Raw genomic sequence first — 24,108 nt, 5'->3', positions numbered from 1 at the left:
TTTAACATCAAGATGGTAATCAATTTATAAACTCCAGTAGGAAAGCTTTCTTTGAAATTCAGGTTGTGTCTTTGCTGTTCACTAAGGGTGAGTAGGCTAATTTTTTAGGTTGGGCTTTTTTATTTTTACAAAAGAGGAGTTGTATTTCAATGATGAAAATGATAAATAGAAAATAATCTTAACAAGAAACAGCTTATAAGTTAGGTTATGGGTTTTGAAGTAATAGGTCAAGGTTAAAAAAAAGAAAATCAAGGTAGACAGTATACTATGTTTATAATCTTGGACAAGTTACTAAAGCTCTCTAGGCCTCAGCTTTCTCATATTTCATAAGAACCATGTTTCCTAAAGTTATCTGGAAGGTTAAAATGAAAAAACTACTTAAAGTATTACTTAAAGCTTAGTTTGATACCTATATATGTTAAATAGTGCATTCAATAACTCCTAGCTGTTGTTACTGCTACTACTTGAGATGTTGGTAGTCTTGAGTATTTTCTGTTTCTCCTTACGGTTATTCAACATGTTAATCTCAGACATTCTAGTTTTAAATTTAGGTGGGATGTATTTTAAATTTACAAGAGACAAATTCTTTGACCTAATTAAAATGCCCAGATTATTTTTCCTTTAGTATTGCCTGCTTAGAATTAACTTAAGAAAAGTAAATGATCATGTAATTGATAAAAGGCTCCTTTTATGCCTCCTGAGTTTTCTGATTCAAAACAATAAATGGAAGCCTTTTATACATCTATCTATCTAGATGTAATTTAAATATTCTGGAAGATGTAGCATATTATAGTGAAGCTCGGGAGAGTTAGGTTCTGGCTCCAGCTTTGCAGCTGTGACATGAATGAGACCCTTAACTTCTTTTGATATCATTTGATGTATTGTTGAGTTAAATGATTGACAATATTCATTTGAATTCTATAAATAGATTATAAAATCTTGTCATGATTCACTTTCTTCTGTATAGAATTGGCCTAAGATACTCAAGTTTTAGTCATTTTCCCCAAACCTACCTCAGTAAAGGGATGGCACTGCACTCCAGTGAATCAAAATTTTTTGAAGAGTCAACCAATTGAAGTGTGGAAGTTAGAGATGAAATGCATGGCTTTCAGAAGGGTGGCATTGTACTCTGGTGGGAGTTACTGCGGTTTGAGATCTGGCCCTTGGAGTTGTGGGCTCAAAAACTTGAACCCAGAGGTGATCTGATGAATTTTGATGGAGCTAATTGCTATTTACATAATCAAAAGAAACAGTTATATGCTTCTGAATATTTACATTCAGAAAGATAACTGTCAGAAAGGCAGGATGAGCTTGGGAAATCTACATGGAGACTGAATTACAACCATAGAGGATATTTTCTCCTGTCTCAACTGCCTGAATCATACTTAGGGCTGAAGGTTTTTATGATTTAGAGCTATGAAGGTTATGTAGAACTTCAAGAAGATGTGAATTTTGGGCTAGACAAGGAACATTGTGAGCAGAAGGAGCAACGTGAAGAGATACAAGTAGGTGGAAGAATGTTTTGAGAACAGCAAATAATTCAGTATGACTTAACCACGCTAACGTTTTGGGGTTTTATTTTTTATGCAGAGATGAGCCATTGAAGGATTTTGAGAAGGGAAATAGCTTGTTGAGATCTGTGCTTTAGAAAGGCATCTGCTTTAGAATAGGAAAGAGAGATTCCAGTTAGACAATTTTAGTATTCCATAGAAGGAAAACTTGGACATTGAGAGTGCCTAACTTGGGAAAAGTGGACATTGTATTAACATTCAGATTATATCGATTTATGAAAAACAGAATCAACTTTTTTGAAGACATGACGAACCTTTTGATGCCATTCTGTAAGAACAGGGCCAGGTAGGTCTTCCTTTGTGCACACTGCAGAACCAGCTAAGTGTATTGCCTTTCTCCGAGTACACATTCAAATAGTTGAAATACTTAGCTACAATTCTTAGTAAAGAGGAAGGTGAAACCAAAATTGATGTAATAGTTAAAAGATTGGTCATTATATTGTTACTGAATCAAGTACAAAGAAATAAAATATTTGGGTGTTCAGAGCACATCCATTGTCTTGGGGTTCATCCCCCCTTTTATCATATACCCTCCTTTCCTCTAGAATTCTATTGATTACAAAGTGTGTTATTTTTTAAAAAGATTTATTTATTTTATTTTTTGGCTGTGGTTGGTCTTCATTGCTGCACATAGGCTTTCTCTATTTGCGGTGAGTTGGGGCTACTCTTTGTTGGGGTGCACAGACTTCTCATTGCAGGGACTTCTCTTGTTGTGGAGCACAGGCTCTAGGCATGCGGGCTTCAGTAGTTGCAGTGCATGGGCTCAGTAATTACGGCTTATAGGTTTCAGAGTACTGGTTCAGTAGTTGTGATGCAGGGGCTTAGTTGCTCCGAGTAATGTAGGATCTTCCCGGACCAGGGATTGAACCCGTGTCCCTTGCATTGTAAGGTGGATTCTTAACCACTGGACCATCAGGGAAAGTGAAAGTGAAAGTCACTCAGTTGTGTCTGACTCTTTGTGATACCTTGGAATTCTCCAGTCCAGAGTACTGGAGTGGGTAGCCTTTCCCTTCTCTAGGGGATCTTCCGAACCCAGGTCACCCCCATTGCAGGCAGATTCTTTGCCAGCTGAGCTACAAGGGAATCCCCTAAAAATGTAATATTTTGAGTTGTTATTGTCAGTTCACAATGTTCAATGCCCTTTTGGAAGAAATGTTCTTTTTTGTAAACCTTAAAACTTGATTGTGAAATGGTGACGTTCCAAGTCCTTTAAAAATGTTTTAAATCAACAGGTTATAGTAAATAAAATGTAGCTTGGTTTTATCTATAAAAGAGGTTTCTATTCTGTCTGTATGACTGACTGGAAAATTAATCATCCTCTGTGCCCTTTAATTGTTACTGCTTTGGTAAACAGATTCCTAGCAGTGCATTTCAAATGAGCAAACATGGGCTTGATGACAGTCTCATTGTGAACTCCTTGTAAATGATACACTAACTGTTTCTGCCAAACTATTCACAGTATTTATTTAGCTGCTGAGAAGATGAGGGGCAGGTTGCTTAATGTTACAAACTTCCTGTGTGCAGAGACCTGTGCTGCTGCTGCTGCTAAGTCACTTCAGTCGTGTCTGACTCTGTGCGATCCCATAGACGGCAGCCCACCAGGCTCTCCTGTCCCTGGGATTCTCCAGGCAAGGGTACTGGAGTGGGTTGCCATTGCCTTCTCTGAGACCTGTGCTACTGGGTGTCTATTTCTTTTCTGCCTTGGTTATTTAGAGAGGCCCTTTTCTTTTCAAAATAAATTTTAAATACATAAGTTAAAAACTTCGGGGGTCAGCCTTTTTCTTTTTTGTTCCTCCTTTTGGTTTGTCCAAAGAAGAACATGTCAAGTAACCCTCAGACTTTTATTCTTTCTAATCACAGAAACAGGCATTTAGATGGAAGCCCTTAAAACAAATGTAGTAATAAGCACAGATAACTGCATATAAATAACTGTTGTTGGTTATTGTTCAGTCGCTCAGTCATGTTTGACTCTCTGCAACCCCATGGACTCCAGCACGCCAGGGTTCCCTGTCCTTCACCATCTCCTGGAGCTTGCTCAGACTCATGTCCATTGAATCGGTGATGCCATCCAACCATCTCATCTTCTGTCATCCCCTTCTTCTCTTGCCTTCAATCTTTCCCAGCATCAGGGTCTTTTCCAGCGAGTCTACTCTAAGCATCAGATGGCCAGAGCTTCAGCGTCAGTCCTTCCGATGAATTCAGGGTTGATTTCCTTTAGGATTGACTGGTTTGATCTTGCTGTCCAGGGGACTCTCAAGAGTCTTCTCCAGCACCACAGTCCAAAAGCACCAATTCTTCAGTGCTTAGCCTACTTTATAGTCTGAGTCTCACAGCCATACATGACTACTGGGAAGACCTAGCGGGTGACATCTCATTGTCTCGTGTCTCTCTGGCTTTCAGTAAGCCATGTCGTCTTAAAGTGTGTTTAGTTTACCAGTTTGAAGAAATCAGAATTTTAGAGCAAGCTTCCTTCTTAAGTAGGTTTTAAGAATTGGAATAGGTTGATTTAAAAACTGTATATAGGCAATTCCCTGGCAGTCTAGTGCTTAGGACTCCATGCTTTCACTGTTGAGGGCTTGGGTTCATATGTTGAAATATATAAAGACGAAGCTTGGAGATACAGGAAGGGGAAGAAAAAGACACATACAATATCACTTCCAGGTCAAAAAAGTAACCTGTGAAAGCCCTTGTGGTGTGTTTGTTTTTTTTTTTTTTTTGGTGTTTGTTTAATAAGTCTATATAACTGCAAGCAGTCAGCCTTTTCAATTCTGATGCTGTATTAAGATGTGACAGTCTTTATGCCCATCTCTTGTCCAGTATATTGGCTTTGCATTAGAATAGTTTAGTTTTTATTGAAAGGGAAATGAAAAATAATTTTTAAAAAATTTATTTAATTTTGGCAGTGCTGGGTCTTTGTTGCTGTGCATTGCCTTTCTCTAGTTGTGGCGAGCAGGGACTACTCTCCAGTTGCAGTGCGAGCGCTTATTGCAGTGGCTTCTCTTCTTGCAGAGCACGGCCTCTAGGGTGTATGGGCTCAGTAGTTGTGGCACATGGGCTTGCTTGCCCTATGACATGTGGGATCTTCCTACACCAGGGATAGAACCCTTGTCCCCTGCATTGGCAGGCAGATTCTCAACCACTGAACCACCAGGGAAGTCTATAAAATATTTCTTATTGCTGGTATTATTTGTAGAACTTGTAAGTGTATTTCTTTTATATGTTTTGAATAAAATATATTGAAAATTGTATATAATTTTATTATTTTTTTCTGTTAGCTTAAGAATATTTTACCTGAGTTATAGTTACATAGTAATTATTTAGAATATTGAACAAATTCTGAATTTTTACAATAGATAAAGGTAAAATGAATGTGACCCTTTTAACTAAAAAAGTGTTAGCATGACTGACAAGCTTTTAAAAAAAATCACACACACACACACACACACACACACACACTATATATATATATATATATATATATATATATATAATGTGTGTGATCAATTCTGCTAATAATTTTGTGAATGATATAGATGTTTTAGATTACAGTTTCTTAGAGGGGGAATTTTATTCACATATCCTTTTGTCTGCAATTTCATAAGGAAGTTTTGTAGTTCATTTAGTTTATGATAGAGAATTTCAAGTTCATGAAGAAAAATTTTCATAACTGTCTGTCTGAAGCTCAGTGGAAAAATATGGATGAGGCTGAAGAGGCACTAGATGTGGTGGTAATGCATGTATCAAGGTGATAGTGGCAGTGTACTTTTCATTTCTCTTACAGTATGCTTATTTACAGTGTTGACTGGGGGAAGGAATCTCATGTTATTACTATTACCTGGCTATGTAATTTGTTATGATATATATTATATGCTAGAAACTGTCAGATAGGGCACCAGTTTTAACAGATACATACATGATGTAAGAGTCAGTTTCTTAAAGTTGTTAAAGGGATTAATAATTAGTGGGGGTTTTTTGGTGATAGTTGCAATGCTTAATCATAAAAACACATTTGTCTGAAATTTTATCATCAAAGGTGATCTTATCTATAATTGGGGCTTCCCTGGTGGTTCAGATAATGAATAATAATTTCTGAATTCAGTTGGAGATAAAATTTGTTTTTTTGCACTGTTTAACATGAATCACTTGAAATAGGATTTTTTTTTTGTTATTCTTTGAGTGTGTAAGAGAAGATACTTGTGCTCTGAAACCACTGAAACATAAACTGTCTACAATGTAAAAATTAATGACTAGATATCTCTTGATTTGGGGGATAAAACCAAGTGAAATGTATGTTTTAGATGTATTCAGAGGACTTTCAAGGAAGAACAGTAAAGGTTTATCAAAAAGCCTTTAGAAGAAGCCGAAGTCAAGGATAATAAATATTCTTAGGATGTTTTTTCCTTTGTCTTTTGCCCCTTATTTTTATTTAGATTGAAACTATTTCCACTCTTATTTTAAGCTTCAATAAAACATTACATTTTAAATATCTGATTGATTTCTGGATTTCACAGACATTCTTGGCCTGTTTTATTGTTTTTATCCTTCTGCCTCATTTTTACTTTTTTAAGGTAGTTGAAATTGTCTGAATTTTCAAAAGAGAATGTCTTTACAAAAATCAGTATTATGAATAAGATGTATTTGTTACAGTGGACTATTCCAGCTGCTAAATGAAGTTTTTGTTTTGAAATTTGCAACTCTTTATTTGTGATGGACGGCTTTTTTGACTATGGTTTTAACTGTTTTTTTTAGTGATTATTCTTTCCCTGAAATATTGGTATCTTGTGTTTTTTAAAAAATTAATTTTGGTGTGTGTGTGTGCTCACGCTCACACGAGCTCTTCTTCCTTGCTTTACACAGGCTTTCTGTAGTTGGGGCAGTGGGGACCACTCATGATCATTGTGTGCCTGCTGCCCTTGTGGAGTACAGGCCCAAGGCACCTGCTTCAGCAGTCCTGGCGCAAGGGCTTTAGGTGCTCCCGGGCATGTGGAATCGTCCCCCAGACCAGGAATCAAACCCCATCCCCTGAGTTGGCAGGTGGATTCTGAAATCCACTGCACCTCCAGGGAAGTCCTCTAAGTTCGCATAAAAAATTCACCTTCTTGGAAGAAGGAGAACTAACATGCCTGCCTTTGTTTATTTGCAGTCCTGGAGAAGACTGATCTAAAATCCACATTGTTTTGCCTCATTTTGAGTGGGGCTGCCTTTTAAGTACTGTTAATTTACAAAGGAATAAACATTTGCTCATTCCCTCCTTAACGCAGTTTTGGGGTTGTTAGCATGAAGGCATATATGTTTAGCGGTGTGTGCTTGAAGAGCTGCTGTTCTTCAGTCGCGTCCTACTCTTTGCAACCCCATGGACTGCAGCATGCCAGGCCTCCTGTCCTTCACCATCTCCCCGACCTTGCTCAAACTCATCTCCATCGAGTCAGTGATGCTATCCAACCATCGTCTCTTCTCCTCCTGCCTTCAATTTTTCCCAGCAGATGAGTGCTGCTGCTGCTAAGTCACTTCAGTGGTGTCCTACTCTGTGCGACCCCATAGATGGCAGCCCACCAGGCTCCCCCATCCCTGGGATTCTCCAGGCAGGAACACTGGAGTGGATTGCCATTTCCTTCTCCAATGCAGTACCCCCATCTAATTAATTAATTTTATTGGTAGTGTTTTTTACATTCCCATCAGTGGCAGGCATGCTGAAGAGCCCGTATTCTGGAAACATTCCTTTCCAGTTTATCGAGCAGTAAGCTACACACTTCTGTCTTTTGGGATCACCTTAGCCAGCCAAGCCTTTTTTGTATGCTGAATATGAAAGATGGACGTGTTCGCTAATTGCTCTGGTGGACTTAACTTCCATTATGGAGATTTATAAATAGGTCTAGTTCCTTTTTAGAATTAGGTACATACAGCATTTCAGTAAGGCTTTTGAGAGGTGTAGGTAGGTGTTGCCAGCGTTAGCGTTCCGTGCGGAATAGGCAGTCGGTGTTGGAAACCAGTGCTAAGCTGACCCATTTTGACTGTATTAGGAGCCTTGCTTTCATTAGGAGCCTCTGCTGCTAGCGAAAAGAGAACGAGCGAGGTAGACTTAGAGCTGAGCGTAAATGAGAGTTCATTGTGTGCCGCCTGGGCAGCCAGTGCCTCTGAATATTATGGGGAGAGCTAGGAACTGCTTGTTTGTGACTCAAACCAGCCTAAACTGGAATCATCCAGTTTGAGTTGGCGGCTTGCCACCTCCCGGAGGCTTCCTTATTTTGCCTGTTTTTGCCCGGCCCTCAGCGCAGGGGGCGGGGCCTGCGCGTGGGGGCTGGCCCGATTTGGGGAGGAGCGCCTGGGAAGTGGCTGCAGGTCAGTCCAGGTGTGTTCCTAAGGAGGCAGCCTTTCAAAAAATTCAGAAGCCTAAGAATAGAAGCTGATGTGAACACCACTCTTCAGTGCATCTTTCCATTATTACTCTCTTGTTTTAACTGTAACTTTCTCTCTGCTGCCCCTCAGAAACTAAGGCTGGAAAAATAGCTTCTGCTGTACCACTGCTTGGGTATATCACAGCATGTTCTGCGTTTGGTGATACGAAATTTGTTACCCCCCAATTAATTAATTATCAGAGTTCCCCAGGAACTTGCTTTTGGTTGTCAGTCTGTTTGCAGTGAAGAACTCTATGCCGTGCTCCTTTTCATTCTCTTCACAGAGGTGCTGGGATTTATTTTGGCTGGTTAGGTGGAAGGAATGAAAAATAAGTTTGGGGGATAAACTTGTGACTTTGTATCCTGTGAGTTTTAATTTAACTTTGATGTAAAATTTTAAATGTTGCTTTAAAAATTACCAAAAAGTAATTTAAAGTCCTAAACAAACTTTAGACTTAAAAATACTGTGCCAGATTGTATTTGGTTTAGAAGCAGAGTTAAAACAAAAATGCTTAAATTGCAGAGTTTTAGTGTCACGACTGCTTTGTGCATAGCCTCTTTCACAACACTCCTCTTTGACAAATAAGGGAGTTAAATATGGCCTAATTCCTGGTCAGAGAACACTGAGAAGTCACTAAGATATTAAAGCCACAAATAAAGGGGTGCATTTATTTTTGTCTTTAGAAGTGCCAGAGTTATATAGAAAATGCAAGTGCGTATAAATTTGTTTATGTTTTAAACTTTTGGAATGAGATTGAAACCTGTGTTAGTCTTTTTTTACTTACGGTGGAAGTTTACTTAGAGCGGTTTTGGAGACCTTGTTATTCTCGTTTATCTTTTGTGGGTTGTTTTCACTTGAAGGCTTTCGATGGTCTTTCTCAGAAGCCATGGTATAATTTTACCCTGCCCTGAACAAAGGGATCATCCATGCACAGGACTAAAGGAAAATGTGTATTCTCCTTTTAAAATAAACAGTAGCATTTTCTGAAGCTTAGAATTAGCCGAGATTGCATTGCCTGACTCCTCTCCCTAGTTTTTTTTTTTTAATCTGTTTCTTCAAGTACAAACTGAGTGTTTACCCTTATCTGTAAAGGATAGTTTTGTGATTTCCTCTTGTGAGAAAATGGAAAGAGCACCCTTTGATAATTTATTTACTTAAATTATTAGTCATTCATTAAACTAAATACTATTAGGGTTTCATGCTGCTACAAATTGTATAAAGTCACTTCTGTGGGACATTTCCTGTGTCTGCTTTGTAGGATAAAGGAACTTCTCTTTCCAGGTATACAAGATAATAAGTGAAATATATTTTAAAATTAACTTTGCAAAACAGAATTGGTTTTCCTAAGAATCTGAGTCATACTCTTAAAAAAACTTATCTTGGTGTAGAATGGATTAAAAATATATTCAAATATATGGTGATTATAATATGTATTCTTTGAATCAGACTGGAAAATATATAATTCAAGTAAAATAAGATTGGACTTTTTAAAACTTTTATTTATTTTTGGCTGCCCTGGGTCTTGGTTGTTGAGTGCGCTTTCTCTAGCTGTGGCGAGTGGGGCTACTTCCTAGCTGCGGTCCGCAGGCTTCTCATTGTGGTGCTTCTCTTGTTGCGGAGCATGGGCTCTGGGGTGTGCAGGCTGTAGTTGTGGTGCACAGGCCTGGTTGCTCCACGGCTGAGAAATCTTAGTTCCTGGACCAGGGATCAAACCTGAATTCCGTATATTGGCAGGCAGATTCCCAACCACTAGACCACCCGGGAAGCCCAGAGGACATTTTAGAATTTGACTTGGTTAATAACCTTTTGAGTTTTTCTTAATGCCATTAAATTAGAAAAAAGAAAAATTGTTTTAAACTTGTGTGAATTGTTGGTACAATCCCAAATAAAGGATGGTGTTTTTTTTTTTTTTAAACTTATCAACAAAGATAGTTCTTAAATTTTAAAGTGATAGGTACCCAAGAACCAAGTTCTACTTTGTCTATTTATTCCTCTGTACTCTTGGAGTGGAAATGTATGTTTTCAGGGATCAGTCTGCTCACTTGCTAGAGCTGTCTGGAATTAAAATGAGAACTTACATGACTTTAACAAAATAACAGTTTTCCGTTAGTTTTTCCTAATGATTTTTGTGTATAGCAATTATTAATTTATTTGATAAATATCTATTTCTGTATTCATGGCTGTGCTAGGCCTTCATTGCTGCTCTCAGGCTTTCTATAGTTGTGATAAGTTGGGGCTGCTCTCTGGTTGCAGTGGCTTATGTTGTTGCACAGCATGGACTCTAGGGCTCTCGGCTTCAGTAGTTGCTGCCTGAGGGCTCTGGAGCGTGGGCTCAGTAGTTGTGGCACATAGGCTTAGTTGGCTCTGCAGCATGTGGAATCTTCCTGGACTAGGGATTGAACCCCCGTGTCCCCTGCATTAGCGGGCAGATTCCTAACCACTGGACCATCAGTAACAATTATTTTAAAATGTGCTAAACCTCTCAAGTGTTACCTCTCATAAATGGCGTTTCTTTTAAGTACTGTAATGGCTTTAACATGTTCTTGTTCAGTCGGTCAGTTATGTCCAACTCTGTGTGGCCCCATGGACTACAGCACGCCAGGCTTCCCTGCCCTTCACCATCTCCCAGAGCTTGTTCAAACTCATGTCCATTGAGTCGGTGATGCCATCCAGCCATCTCGTCCTCTGTCGTCCCCTTCTCCTCCCGCCTTCAATCTTTCCCAGAATCAGGGTCTTTTCTAAGGCTTTAACATGGCCTCTTTTAAGGATAATGTGCTTGTTTATTGGGGAGCTTTCTGGTTCTAGAACTCAGTTGTGCATTACTGTATCCTCTAGCCATACGTGGCTGTTGAGCACTTGAAATTTGGCTAGTCTGTGCACCAGTACTGATCCACGCTGTAACACGGATGAACCTAAAAAAAATGCTTAGTGACAGAAGATGGTAGGAAAGACCACATATTATATGATTCTCTTTGTGTAAAATGTCTAGAATAGGTAATTACAGAGGCAGGAAGTAGATTAGATTAATGGTTACCTTGGGCTGAGGATGGAAGATAATGGGGTGTGCTGCTAACAGGTATGCGTTTTTTTTCTTGAACGATGTAGATGTATCAAAGTTACATTATGGTGATGATTGTATAATTGTATAAATATACTAAAAACTATTAATTGTGTACTTTTAAATAGGTCAGTTTTATGGTATGAAATTATATCTCAGTGGAACTGTTTTTAAAAAATACAAAATTTTGAAGATACAGCAAAACAAAGTTACTAGTTTTTATGTTGACTGCATGTTGAAATGACATTTTGAGTATATTACATTAAATAAGATACATTATTAAATTTCACCTGTTCTTTTTAAGGTGTGGCTACCTTACATTTTTATCTTCTATTAAATTTCTGTTGGACAGTACAGTTGTAGAAATGAACTCTATCAGGATGGAATGTCATGGAGTAATTTGTGCATCCATATTTAGTGCTTTTCTTTTTTTTTTTAGAGAATAGCACCCATTATTTTTATTAATTCTCATGACCCTTCTATTCTTTTGAAATTACCGATTAGTGAGAAAAGCTCTTAGGACTTTTCATAAAGTCCCAAGACTTAAAATATAGTCTTTGCTGAGTCTGTCTTTTTCAAATTTAGGATTGATCAGCCTGAAATATTAAAATGCATATTGATTTCCAAAGTGGCCAAGGGAATGTCTCAGTTGTTGAAAACCTTTAATGTGTAAGTCTCCAATGAATTAATCTTCCAAGAAGAAAGTTATGTCATCTTAACTGAGTGATATTTTTTAATTAAAAACAAAACCCAGAAAACCTCAACCCCTTAATCTGAAGGTAATTTTTAAATGATGGCTAGTACTTTTGATAAAGGTTTAAAGTGTGTTTAAAATGCATGGAATTCTGGTGTTGAAATTAGAATAAGACACACATTTGATAGATACTTGTCTTGTTTCTAGATGCGATTTACGTAACCGAAACTGGGGAATTCTGTGGCTCTCAGTGTTACTTTTGACCCTGGGGAGGGGCACACTCCTCTCCTGAATGTGCTGTGTCATGGTGGTTGGATCCATTTGGATGCCGCTTTGTGTTTGTTTCCATTGGAAGAAATCGCAGAGGAGTTGTTTGAGAGGAAGAACTTGAGGCTGGGGTTTTTCAGTGAGTAATTTGAAGTCATTTATAAATAAAAACACATGCATCAAACAGTGGGTGGCTTTAGGCTTCCTAGTGGGTAGTTAGGTGCCCTGGTAACCACTTGAGTATGGAGCTACCTTAATAAAGAGTTTAGAAGTGGAAAATAGCAAGCCTCTTTTTAAAAATCAGGATAGGAAAGAGTTGCACTTAGCTCCAAAGTTAAACTGGAGAAAGGCAAAACCCAAAGTTCAAGTTTGCTTGTGGGTTTGGTAAAGACTACAGCATTTGTACATAACCATTTGGGAATTTAAAAACAACAACAAAATGGTTTCGCTTGATCCGTATGCTTTCTTGGTTTATGCCTTTTAAACCATTTAGTTGTTCATACAAGCAATATATCTAGTTTTTATTCTTTGTGTAGTTGAGGAAATAAATCCCACTGTAATAATTAGCAGTTTAGATTTCTCCTCAGTTTGTCCCTTGAATGATACACCCATCCCATGGATGTTCTAAGCGCTTTGCTGCCTTACAGAATGATGTCTTGTTCTTTGGCAGATGTGTTCTGCTTGTCACTTCTAGGATGCCTTCATGTTTGAAGCTCTTTGCTTTGAGTTACCTGAGTATCAGGTTTTGTGAGTCTTAAGGTTTTGTGAGTCTTACATTGCCAAAAATGTAATGACACTGCAGGCTGAGGCTTTTTGGAATTGAAGCTAAAGGTACTTTGGACCCTAGAGGAAAGGCTACAGTGAGAATATATACATAAGTAATTTTCCCACTTAATCTGCTACAAATTTTTTTTGCACTATGAATCTGTCCAGGCAGAATCTGATCACATACCTGCCCCACCCCCAAATCTCTTTTAAAAAAATAATATTAAGCTGCACTTTGTGACTAGTTTTCTGCTACCCCATCATCTTAAAATTAACTTGGAAGTTTTTTAGAGCCCCATGAAGCCCATCAGCAAATATGCCACGCAATTCTTAGTGATAGATTTATAAGAGCTTAGCCACTTTCCAATTTTTTTCCAATAGCCAATTTTTGCTACTGTTACTAGAACACTAAGATTTGAAACCACCAACCTATAGTTTCTTAAAAATATTTATTCAGTGTTTATTTATTTGGCTGTATTGGGTCTTAGCTATGGCATGAGGGATCCATTTGTTGTTGTTGTTGTGGCACACGGACTCTCTAGTTGTGGTGTGAGGGCTTAGTTGCTCTCGGGCGTGTGGGATCTTAGTTCCCCAACCAGAGATTGAACCTGTGTCTTCTGGATTGCAAAATGGATTCTTAATCACTAGACCACCAGGAAGGTCCTCCAAATATGTTTTCAATGCCTAAACTTGTAAGCCTTCAATTTAAAAAAAAATTGTGGTAAAATATATATATAGCATAAAATTACCATTTTAACTGTTTTCAAGTGTACAGTTCAGAGGCATTGAGTATATTTACTTTGTTGTACAACTATCACCACCAGTCATCTCCAGAACTTTTTCATCTTCCCAAACTGGAACTCTGTAACCACTAGACAATAATGATTTCTCTCCCCTAGTCCCATTCTTCTCTCCCCTAGTCCCTGGTAACCACCATTGTATTTTTTGTCTCTTATGAGTCTGACTATTCTAGGTAACTCATAAAAATGGAATAATACAATATTTGTCCTTTTATGTCTGGCTTATTTCACTTAGTACAATGTTTTAGAGATTCATCTGTGTTGTAGCAAATGTCAGAATTGTTGTCCTTTTTAAAACTGAATTATATTCCTGTAGGCTTTTGGGGAAGAAACCTTTACTTATCTAGCTGTCGTTCTATAGATTAACTATTTCCATATTCCTTGTATTTAATTCTACTAAAAAATAGTATGAGTAATAAGCTTAAAAACATTAACTTGAAGCTTTAATCGCACCCAGAAGAGTTACTTGTACTTAATTTTTTTGTTACCAAGCTACACATATGCTACACATAGCATATTTAAGCTCAATTTTAAATAGTATTTTCCACCAAAATAAGGTGCTCTTTAAAAAATTGTCCTTTAATAATTGTTTTGTCCTTTATTTACGTAAACTGTTGGACTTTAGAATAGGAAGATAAATAAAACGAATTATTTTAATTACTGCAGTTGAATTTACCACTGCTTTAGTGACCACGAACTCTACACCTGTTTAATCTTATCTATGTATAAAGCAGAGAAAGTACCTAAGGTTTAAGCATGCTTGATATTTACAAATGCTCATAGGTAAAGGCTAGGTGGAAACTAAAACCCAGAAAAGTTAATTTTTGAAGTGTAGCTTTTCTATTATTCTTAGAAATCCTTAGAAAATAAATTATTTATTTTTTATATTAGTAGAAACTGATTGCAGTGTAAAGAAAAATTATTGCTGTTGGATTATGGCTCTCTTTCTGCTTCTAGCTGTATCTGTTGAAGTAACGGTTACACATAGGCATGTGCACGCGTGCGCACACACACACAAACACACACACACCCATGGAGTATTACTCAGCCAGCAAGCAACACAGTCAGACCTGGAGGTTACTATACTAAGTGAAGTAAGTCAGAAAGAGAAAGACAGTATCTTTTATCACTTATGTGTAGAATCTAAACAGACATAAGTGAATTTTTTATAAAACAGAAATAGACTCAAAGACTTAGAAAACAAACATATGGCTACCAAAGTGGGGAGGGATAAATAAAGAGTTTGGGATTAACAAATAAATACTACTGTATATAAAATAGATAAACAGTAAGGACCTACTGTGTAGCACAGGGAACTATATTCAATATCTTGTAATAACCTACAGGGGAAAAGAATCTGAAAAAAAGAGAATATAAATATATAAATAACTGAATTATTTTGCTGTACACCTAAAACTAACCAACATTGTAAATCAATTATACTTCAGTTAGGAAAAAGAAACAGATAAATGTTGAAAGAAAAGGAGACAAAACTTCTATTGTCAGTTTCACTATTTCAGTTAATCATCATATTTTTAAAATCAGATCTTTTCCCATTAGAAGTCTTTGTGGTTTCTAACAATAGAAGAAATATGTGGACCAAAACAAAATTGACATTAAAATATTGGTTCCATAATTTAAAAATGCATTTTCACTCATTAATGTATTAATATAGTCTTTCTCAATAAGTATCTTAAATACCGAGAATTTTAACTAACTTTTCATTAACTTTCGGTCTAAAGAGTTTAATTTATAATTTATACAGTCAAGACCTAAAATGCTTTCCCTGTTTCTTTCCAGATAGTTGTGGAATCACCGGTTAGAGCTGACTCATTTCTCTGAAATTATTTCTGGGGCACCTTTACCTTGATAAGTCAGGTTGTGAGGCCTCTTGATTCAGCAGAGCCTTATTGACAAAACCCAGCACGTAGCTTGTTACATTGACTGATTTGGAATCTCTCCATTTTTTTCTAAGGAACAAAGAGAAGTACAGTTCATTTTGTATTTTACTTCTTCAGTTTTGTGTGTATGTGTTCAGTCGCTCAGTTGTGTCTGACTTTTTGCCACCCCATGGACTGCAGCATGCCAGGCTTCCCTGTCCGTCACCAACTCCCGGAGCTTGCTTAAACTCAGGTCCATTGAGTTGGTGATGCCATCCAACCATCTCATCCTCTGTCCCCTTCTCCTCCTACTTTCAGTCTTGCCCAGCATCAGGGTCTTTTCCAATGAGTCAGCTCTTTGCATCAGGTGGTCAGAGTATTGGAGCTTCAGCTTCAGCATCAGCCCTTCCAATGAATATTCATATTCAGGACTGATTTCCTTTAGGATTAACTGATTTGATCTTCTTGCAGTCCAAGGGACTCTCAAGAGTCTTCTCCAACACCACAGTTCAAAGCATCAATTCTTTAGCGCTGAGCTTCCTTTATGGTCCAGTTCTCACATCCATACATGACTACTGGAAAAACCATAGCTTTGACTGGACGGACCTTTGTTGGCAAAGTAATGTCTCTGCTTATTTAATATGCTGTCTAGGTTGGTCATAGCTTTTCTTCTAAGGAACAAGCATCTTTTAATTTCATGACTGCAGTCACCATCTGCAGTGATTTTGGAGCCCCCTAAAATAAAATCTCTCACTATTTCCATTGTTTCCAATTCTGTTTGCCATGAAGTGATGGGACTGGATGCCATGAACTTCATTTTTTGAATGTTGAGTTTTAAGCCAGCTTTTTCACTCTCCACTTTCACTTTCATCAAGAGGCTCTTTAGTTCCTCTTAGCTTTCCGCCATAAGGATGGTGTCATCTGGATATCTGAGGTTACTGATATTTCTCCTGGCAATCTGTATTCCAGCTTGTGCTTCATCTAACCAAGCATTTTGCATGATGTACTCTGCATATAAGTTAAATAAAGCAGGGTGATAATATACATCCTTGATGTACTCCTTTCCCAATTCTGAACCAGTTCCTTGTTCCTTGTCTGGTTCTAACTGTTGCTTCTTGACCTGCATACAGATTTCTTAGGAGGCAGGTAAGGTGGTCTGGTGTGTGTGTATATAGATAACGTGAAATTTACCATTTTAACCGTTTAAGTATACACTTTAGTGACATCAGTACATTACCTTGTTGTGCAGCAATTACCACTATTCATCTCCAGAACCCTTTCATCTTTCTGTTAAACAAGAACTCTTCATTCTCTTCTTCCCCAGCCCCAGGCAGTGCCATCATTCCTTCTGTCTTTATAAATTTGACTGCTCTTGTTACTTCATAAAAATTGAGCCTTCAATATTCATACTTTGGTAAATAGCTTATATCATTTAGCATAATATCCTCAGAGTTCATCCAAGTTTTAGCATATGCCTGAATTTTTCTTCCCTTTTAAGGCTCAATAAAATTCCATTGTATATTGATACCACATTTTGTTTATACAGTCATCTGTCTCTGCATCCTTGGGTTACTTCTACTTTTTGGCTGTTAAACATGCAATGAATGTGGGTGAACAAATATCTATTTGAGCCCCTGCTTTCAGTTCTTTTGGTTATATATCCAGAAGTGGAATTGCTGAATGGTTATGGCAATTGTAATTTTTTAAGGAACTACCATACTATTTTCCACAGTGTCTATACCATTTACTTTTCCACCAACAGTGCACAGGAATTCTGGTTTCATTCCATCCCAGCCAACATAGTTATATTCTATTTTTTTTATAGTTGCCATTCTAATGAGTATGATGGAGAAGGAAATGGCAACCCACTCCAGTATTCTTGCCTAGAGAATCCTGTGGACGGAGGAGCCTGGTGGGCTGCTGTCCATAGGGTTGCACAGAGTCGGACACGACTGAAGCGCCTTTTCATGCATGCATGTATTGGAGAAGGATATGTCAACCCACTCCAGTATTCTTGCCTGGAGAATCCCAGGGACAGAGGATCCTAGTGGGCTGCCGTCTGTGGTGTGCAGAGAGTCAGACATGACTGAAGCGACTTAGCAGCAGCAGCAATGAGTATGAAATGGTATCTTGTTTTGATTTGAATTTCTCTAACAGTCATGTTTAGCATGTTTTCATGTGCACCTTGGCCATTTGTATCTTCCTTGGAGAAATGTCTGTTCAAGTTTAAAGATACTCATTTTTGTATCTGATGGGTGGTTTTTTTTGCTGTTGAGTTATATTGTTATACTTAAAGGCAATTTTTAAAATGCCTTAAAGTTATAAGGCAAAATACTCCCTTAAGCTCTTTATGCAGAATAGAAGTTTTATTCATTTCTCTGACCATGGTACTTTGGTGAGAAAAATATCTAGCTGTGATACTGAACTATCATCTTAAATCTCTATGTTTAGGGTAAAGAAAGCTATTGAGTTGAGGAACAATTTTAACATGAATTGGAGTAGTTACCATTGATGTGAATCCGATAGAGTAGGAGTTAGCTGTGCTGTATATTTCACCATTTATTCAAAAATTATAAAACAGTTTTGTCTGCAAGTACTTTGATCCTGCTGTTGACATGGCAAAGCACATATTATAAGAAGCTATGTGTGGTTTCCCTTTCTGTCATGTTTTCCAAAATCAAATGACATCAGAACATTTTTGTCCTAGCTTCCTTGCAGTCTAATCTATAAAAGATGACCTTTTTTTTTCCCCTGTAAGTTTTGGCATTATTCAGATATTTTTATGAAGTGATAAATACATATTTAAAAATATCTATTCATTTATCTGGCTGCATCAAGTCTTAGTTGCAGCACATGAGGTCTTCGTTGGGGTGCACAAGCTCTCTAGCTGTTGCTCTCAGCTCAGTAGTTGCAGCTCCTGGGCTCCAGAGTACCAGGGCTTCAGTGGTTGTGGCAGGCACTCAGGCTCTCTAGTTGTGGCATGTAGGTTTTGGAGTGTGTGGATGCATGCACTCCTGTGGACACAACCATAGCTCAGTGGTTGTGGCACAGGGGCTTTAGTTGCTTTGTGGCACATGGCATTTTCCCGGACCTGCAAGGCAGATTCTTAAGCACCAGACCACCAGAGAAGTCCCTGAAGCGATATACTAGTAATAAGGAAGAGTAGTGACTTTAAGGATCCCACATTTGAATTACAGCTTAAGATTAGCACATTGGATTTGCAAAAGACAGGAAAGCAGTCAAGGAATAATGTAGGCTGGATTTTCTCAACCTTGGTACTATTCATATTTGAGGCCAGATAATTCTTTGTTGTGGGGACTGTCTTATGCATTGTAGGATGTTAGTAGCATCCCTGGCCTCTGCTCACTAAGTGGCAGTAAGCTTCACCCCTACCCACAATTGTGACAACCAAAAATGTCCCTTGAGGGACAAAATTGTCCCAGCTGAGAGCCACTGATGTAGGTCTTCACAGTTACAAGATTTTTGAATGAAATAGAATAATGCATCCAAAGACTCTGGACTTTGTTAGATATTTAAAGCATTGTGTTATGTGTTATAGTTGTGCTTTTTCTTTCATCACATTCCCTGGTGGCTCAGACGGTAAAGCGTCTGTCTACAATGTGGAAGACCTGGGTTCGATCCCTGGGTGGGGAAGATCTCCTGGAGAAGGAAATGGAAACCCACTCCAGTATTCTTGCCTGGAAAATCCCATGGACAGAGGAGCCCGGTAGGCTACAGTCCATGGGGTCTCAAAGAGTTGGACACGACTGAGTGACTTCACTTTCACTTTCACTTTTCTTTCATCCCAGAAAATGTCTGTTTAAAAAATCTTCTACAGAGTTATAGATGACAGGATCCAATAAGTGTTTTTGTTTTTACAGTTACCAGTGATTTTTCAGTTAGGTTAGTAATACGTGTCGAAGTCCTAGAATCTTGGCTAGAACAGCCATTGTTTCTCTTGAATAACTAATGAAACTTTAAAGAAGAAAGACATACTTTGCAGTTTCCAACAAAGTCATGTTTTATCAGAAATTTTCATTTCACTCTTAGATACTGAATGTAGGTAATTACCTTCATTTTATTGAGCTTGGTGTACTTTCCTAGGCATCACTTTCAGTTGCTGGCATAATTCAAGTCAATAATTTATTGGAGGCACACATCCATTATACATTGGGCACCATGGCTAGACTCTGTTTACAAAGATGAATCCAGTCTTGGACTTTTAAGAGTCCAGTAAATGCATGGTTATAATACTGAGTGAAGAGGTTTGAGACAGACATGGTAGTAAAAGAGGTTTAGAAACACACAACTAAGAAACTAATGAATGCTTATGGGGTGGGATGGGGTTGTCAAGAACAGCTGCAGAGCAGGAGGTTAACTCTGGATCTCACTAATCCTTGTTGGCAAGTCAGGGAAGTACAGAAAGGAGTCTTCAGTAGGAGCAGGTATGGGCGAGAACGCTCCCATCGCTGTGCCAGGCAGAGTGCTGAGTAGTTTGCCATCACTAACTTATTGAATCCTTACCACAGCCTCTCATACATGGTAGGTCTTATGACCATTTACATGCAAGAAAATGAAAGATTAGAGGAAGTAATTTAACTAAGGACTTATATCTGATAGGAAAAAAGGGAGGTACCCATGATTAGAACCTGGTATACTCTTTTGTTTGTTTTGGCTGCACTGTGAGGCATGTGGGATCTAATTTCCCCACCAGGGACAAAACCTGTGGAAGCGCAGGGTCCTAACCACTGGATCATCAGGGAAGGCCCTAAACTGGTATACTGTTACGTGGGTAGATCATTGTTGTTATTTAATTGCATAGTTGTATCTGACTCTTTCGTGACCCTATGGGCTGTAGCCCACCAAGCTCCTCTGTCCATGGGATAGGTCATTAGTGGGTGGGATAGAGTATGACAAAAGAGTGAGAATGAGCAACTAGGCAGTTAGTTTGGGGCCAAGTTGTAAAGGGTCCCTTCTCCCATGTTTAACAATATGGAGGTGTCAGAGCTGGAAGATTTGGAGGGAGGTGGAGAGTCATAGAATCCTAGAGTTAGCAGGACCTTTGAAAGTCTCATAACCCACTAGGGAAAGTAAAGTTTAGAGGGGCAAAATGAGGTACTTTGCCAGACTGAACAGTTGAGTATTTCTTTCCTGATTTTCTTATAAAACCAAAAAACCACAGACTTAATTCAGCAATTCAGGTTATATCAGAAGTGGTGGAGTGTAAAATGAAATTAGGATCACATCAGACCATCTACTGAGCTAGTGGGGTTTTTGTTTTGAGTCTTGTTTAAGTTTTCTGGTGGGCTCAGGACCCTTCTATATTTTTAAATTACTTAGCTTTTGTTTATTTTGTACTGTCTCTTGACATTTTGCCATATTGGAAATTTAAACTTTAATTTGAAATTTTATTGATTCATTTGTCATAACTTTTTTCTTTCCTTTTAAATTTTAATAGTTTATTTGAGCAAAAATCTAATTGAATTGGGCACTGCCAAACTGGAAGTGGTTAGGAGTGCTCCATCAACAGGAGCTGGAGGGAAAGATTTTTATGGAGAAAAGCAAAGCAGAAAAATTATTTGATCAGTTATAGCTTTAGTATTTGCCTTATTTGGAAAAGCCTAACTGGCTGTTGGTTATTGGTTGTCCTTAGGTTTGATTTCCTAATCTTGAGGCATTTGCAGGGTTAGGTTTGGTTTACTTATGTAGGGCTATAAATTATTAGAGCCACCTCAGTCTGATGGTTTCCTTGCTTAATTAACACCCTCCCCACGTTTGGCCCTCTTCTCACACAGGAGAGTTTAACCAAAAATTTGGTGTAGGTGCCACTCTTGGTCACCATCACGTTGTTGTTTTTGTCTGGGTGTGAAACTCATAGGTTATGAGTCTGGTCTGTGAAAGAATTGTTTTTGCTGTTCATCTTATTTGTATTGCTGATGACTACAAACATGAATTTAAGACCCTTGAGAGATTACAGCCCACCAGGGACAGTATAATGATGACTGTCAGTTGGATAATACCAAGAGACTAGAATGCTCCTTAAGGCTCCCTGGGAACCAGCCAAGTTGGTATCTAATAAAGCAAAGAATGTACCCAAAGGGGCATTAACCTGTCTTAAGTCAAGTGGCTTCTTTGTTAATTTCCTGTGTTTCCTCCAGGATCAGAGGGATTGATGCAGATGTAGCAGGAGGTATTCGCTATGGCATAAACTTACGGCTTGTTTTGCCAGTAATTGAAAGCAATTCTGTTATCCAAACCACCTGAGCAAGAAATTCTAGGGGCTTTTGTTGTGCGACTATGGCCTTACTGGTAGATTTAGTGGCAATTGCCAGAGTTAAGGACCGTTGTCTTCCTGTGCATTTGCAGAGGAAAAAAGCTAGTGGCGCAAAGACAAACCGAATAGTTTCATATTGGAGACAAAGATCTTCATCCATGCTCTTGGGAGAGCCATCTACCTCAACTTGTCTGCTTCTGGGGGGGAAGCTCCAGAGTCAGTTTAAATTTTAGCTCTCTAGCTGGGTGACACATCTCAGCAGATAGCTAGATTCTCATAACTACTTCTGTATTCAAATTGTGATTATAAAATTTTTATATGAAAATATGAAGAATATGAAGACAATGTGGCCTCACACAGATACATAATTGAAATAGGGAGGACCTCAGAGACCCTCAAAAGGACCTTGGAGATCCCCACGGGTCCTCACACCACATTTAGAGAACTGCTGCACTAAAAATGTAAGATTGTCTTGAAAATTTGGACTTGTGAAAAACTGGACCTGAAGGGATTATTACCTGGTATGATGATACGTTCTGTTTAAGAAATTAGATCATTTTACCCTTTCACTTTATGGAAGCCCCAAGGACAGCAGGTACATTTTGAATTGCCCAGGCCTGATGGAAAATTGCACTTGGCATCTTTTATCTTAAGCTTATATATTGACTATAAATAGAGAAAAAATTGTTAGTTGCATGATAGAAGAGAAGAGAGATTGTTGGAAAATTGTCACTTGAGATTATGTCTGCTTTTAACAAATCAGCCTTCATAACTGTTTTAACTGCCACGTTTTTTAGTCACTTTCCTGGTTCCTTTAAGAAAAATCCACTTAGGTTGGAGAAGACTCTTTTGAGAGTCCCTTGGACTGCAAGGAGATCCAACCAGTCCATTCTGAAGATTAGCCCTGGGGTTTCTTTGGAAGGGATGATGCTAAAGCTGAAACTCCAGTACTTTGGCCACCTCATGCAAAGAGCTGACTCATTGGAAAAGACTCTGATGCTGGGAGGGATTGGGGGCAGGAGGAGAAGGGGACGACAGAGGATGAGATGGCTGGATGGCACCACTGACTCAATGGACTGACTCCAATATGAGTCTGAGTGAACTCCGGGAGATGGTGATGGACAGGGAGGCCTGGTGTGCTGCGATTCATGGGGTCGCAGAGTCGACAACGACTGAGCGACTGAACTGAACTGAACTGAGGTCATACTTTGTTTCCTAATTTGGTGAAATGCTTTTAATATTCCAGCTTCAAAACAGCATAGATGCGTATTTATCATAATCGAATGTTTACAAATGCAAGTATATGTGTGTGTGTGCCATTGGATGTTACTCTTGCGTGGGAACAAACTTATCCCCGAGTCATCTCATAAATGGGCTTCCCAGGTGGCTCAATGGCAAAAGAATCTGCTTGCAATGTAGGTGATGCAGGAGACTAGGGTTTGATCCCTGGGTCAGAAAGACCCTCTGGAGGAGGAAATGAATGGCAATCCACTCCAGTATTCTTCCTTGGAAAATTCCATGGACAGAGAAGCCTGGCAGACTACGGTTCATGGGATCACAAAGAGTTGAACACACTGAGTGACTGAGCACATCTTATAAATAGACGTATGCAGTATCTTGACATTTTCAGTGTTAAGAGTCAAATGCTCACTGTAGTTCTGTGTATAAAATGTCTGTGGAAACAGTAACGGTTACTTATTTGACGACATAATTTGGTTTAAGAGAATCCTGGCATCCCATATTCTGTTTGCTTATCAAGAATTACTGTGTAACCAATCACTTGTATTTCTCCACTATGGACAATTTCGATCAGATCCACTTCTTAGTTTTCTGAATAATTTTTCTTTCAGGGAGGAGGGAGGGCTGTGTCACGTGGCCTGCAAGACCTTAGTTCCTCGACCAAGGATAAACCCTGGGCCTACAACAGTGAAAGTGCAGAATCCTAACTACTGGATCAGAAGGGAATTCCCCTTAGTAATCGTAATTTAAAAATTTTAAGCACATACAAGAAATAGTTCAGCCTTAATTGTCTTATATGCTTAGGAAAAGTGTAACTAGATTTCTTTTAAATTGTAATTCTTTCAGGTTCTTTACCATTTAGAATTTTTAAGTGATATTGAAAATATAATACTGATACGGTCAGGTAAATTTTTATTTATAGTTTTTTTATCAAACTGAAGTTGGCTTACAATGTTGTGTTAGTTTCAGGTGTACAGCAAAGTGATCCAGTTAAACATCGGTCAGTTCAGTCGCTCAGTCGGGTCTGACTCTTTGAGACCCCATGGACTGCAGCGTGTCTAGGTTTGATATAGCTTTTCTTCCAAGGAGCAAGCATCTTAATTTCATGGCTGCCGTCACCATCTGCAGTGATTTTGGAGCCCAAGAAAATAAAGTCTCTCACTG

General features: G+C 38.5%; 1 protein-coding gene across 1 annotated transcript in view; it reads left to right on the top strand.

Annotated features, from left to right (window-relative positions):
• Nucleotides 1-24,108, top strand: part of SPEN (spen family transcriptional repressor) — an 88,329-nt gene that overhangs the window by 29,796 nt on the left and 34,425 nt on the right. The window lies entirely within an intron of this gene.

Source organism: Budorcas taxicolor, chromosome 16, assembly GCF_023091745.1.
Source record: "Budorcas taxicolor isolate Tak-1 chromosome 16, Takin1.1, whole genome shotgun sequence".
In the NCBI taxonomy this organism is placed as follows: Eukaryota; Metazoa; Chordata; class Mammalia; order Artiodactyla; family Bovidae; genus Budorcas; species Budorcas taxicolor.
The sequence above is the reverse complement of the archived record's forward strand: the minus strand, read 5'-3'. Positions and strand labels throughout refer to the sequence as shown.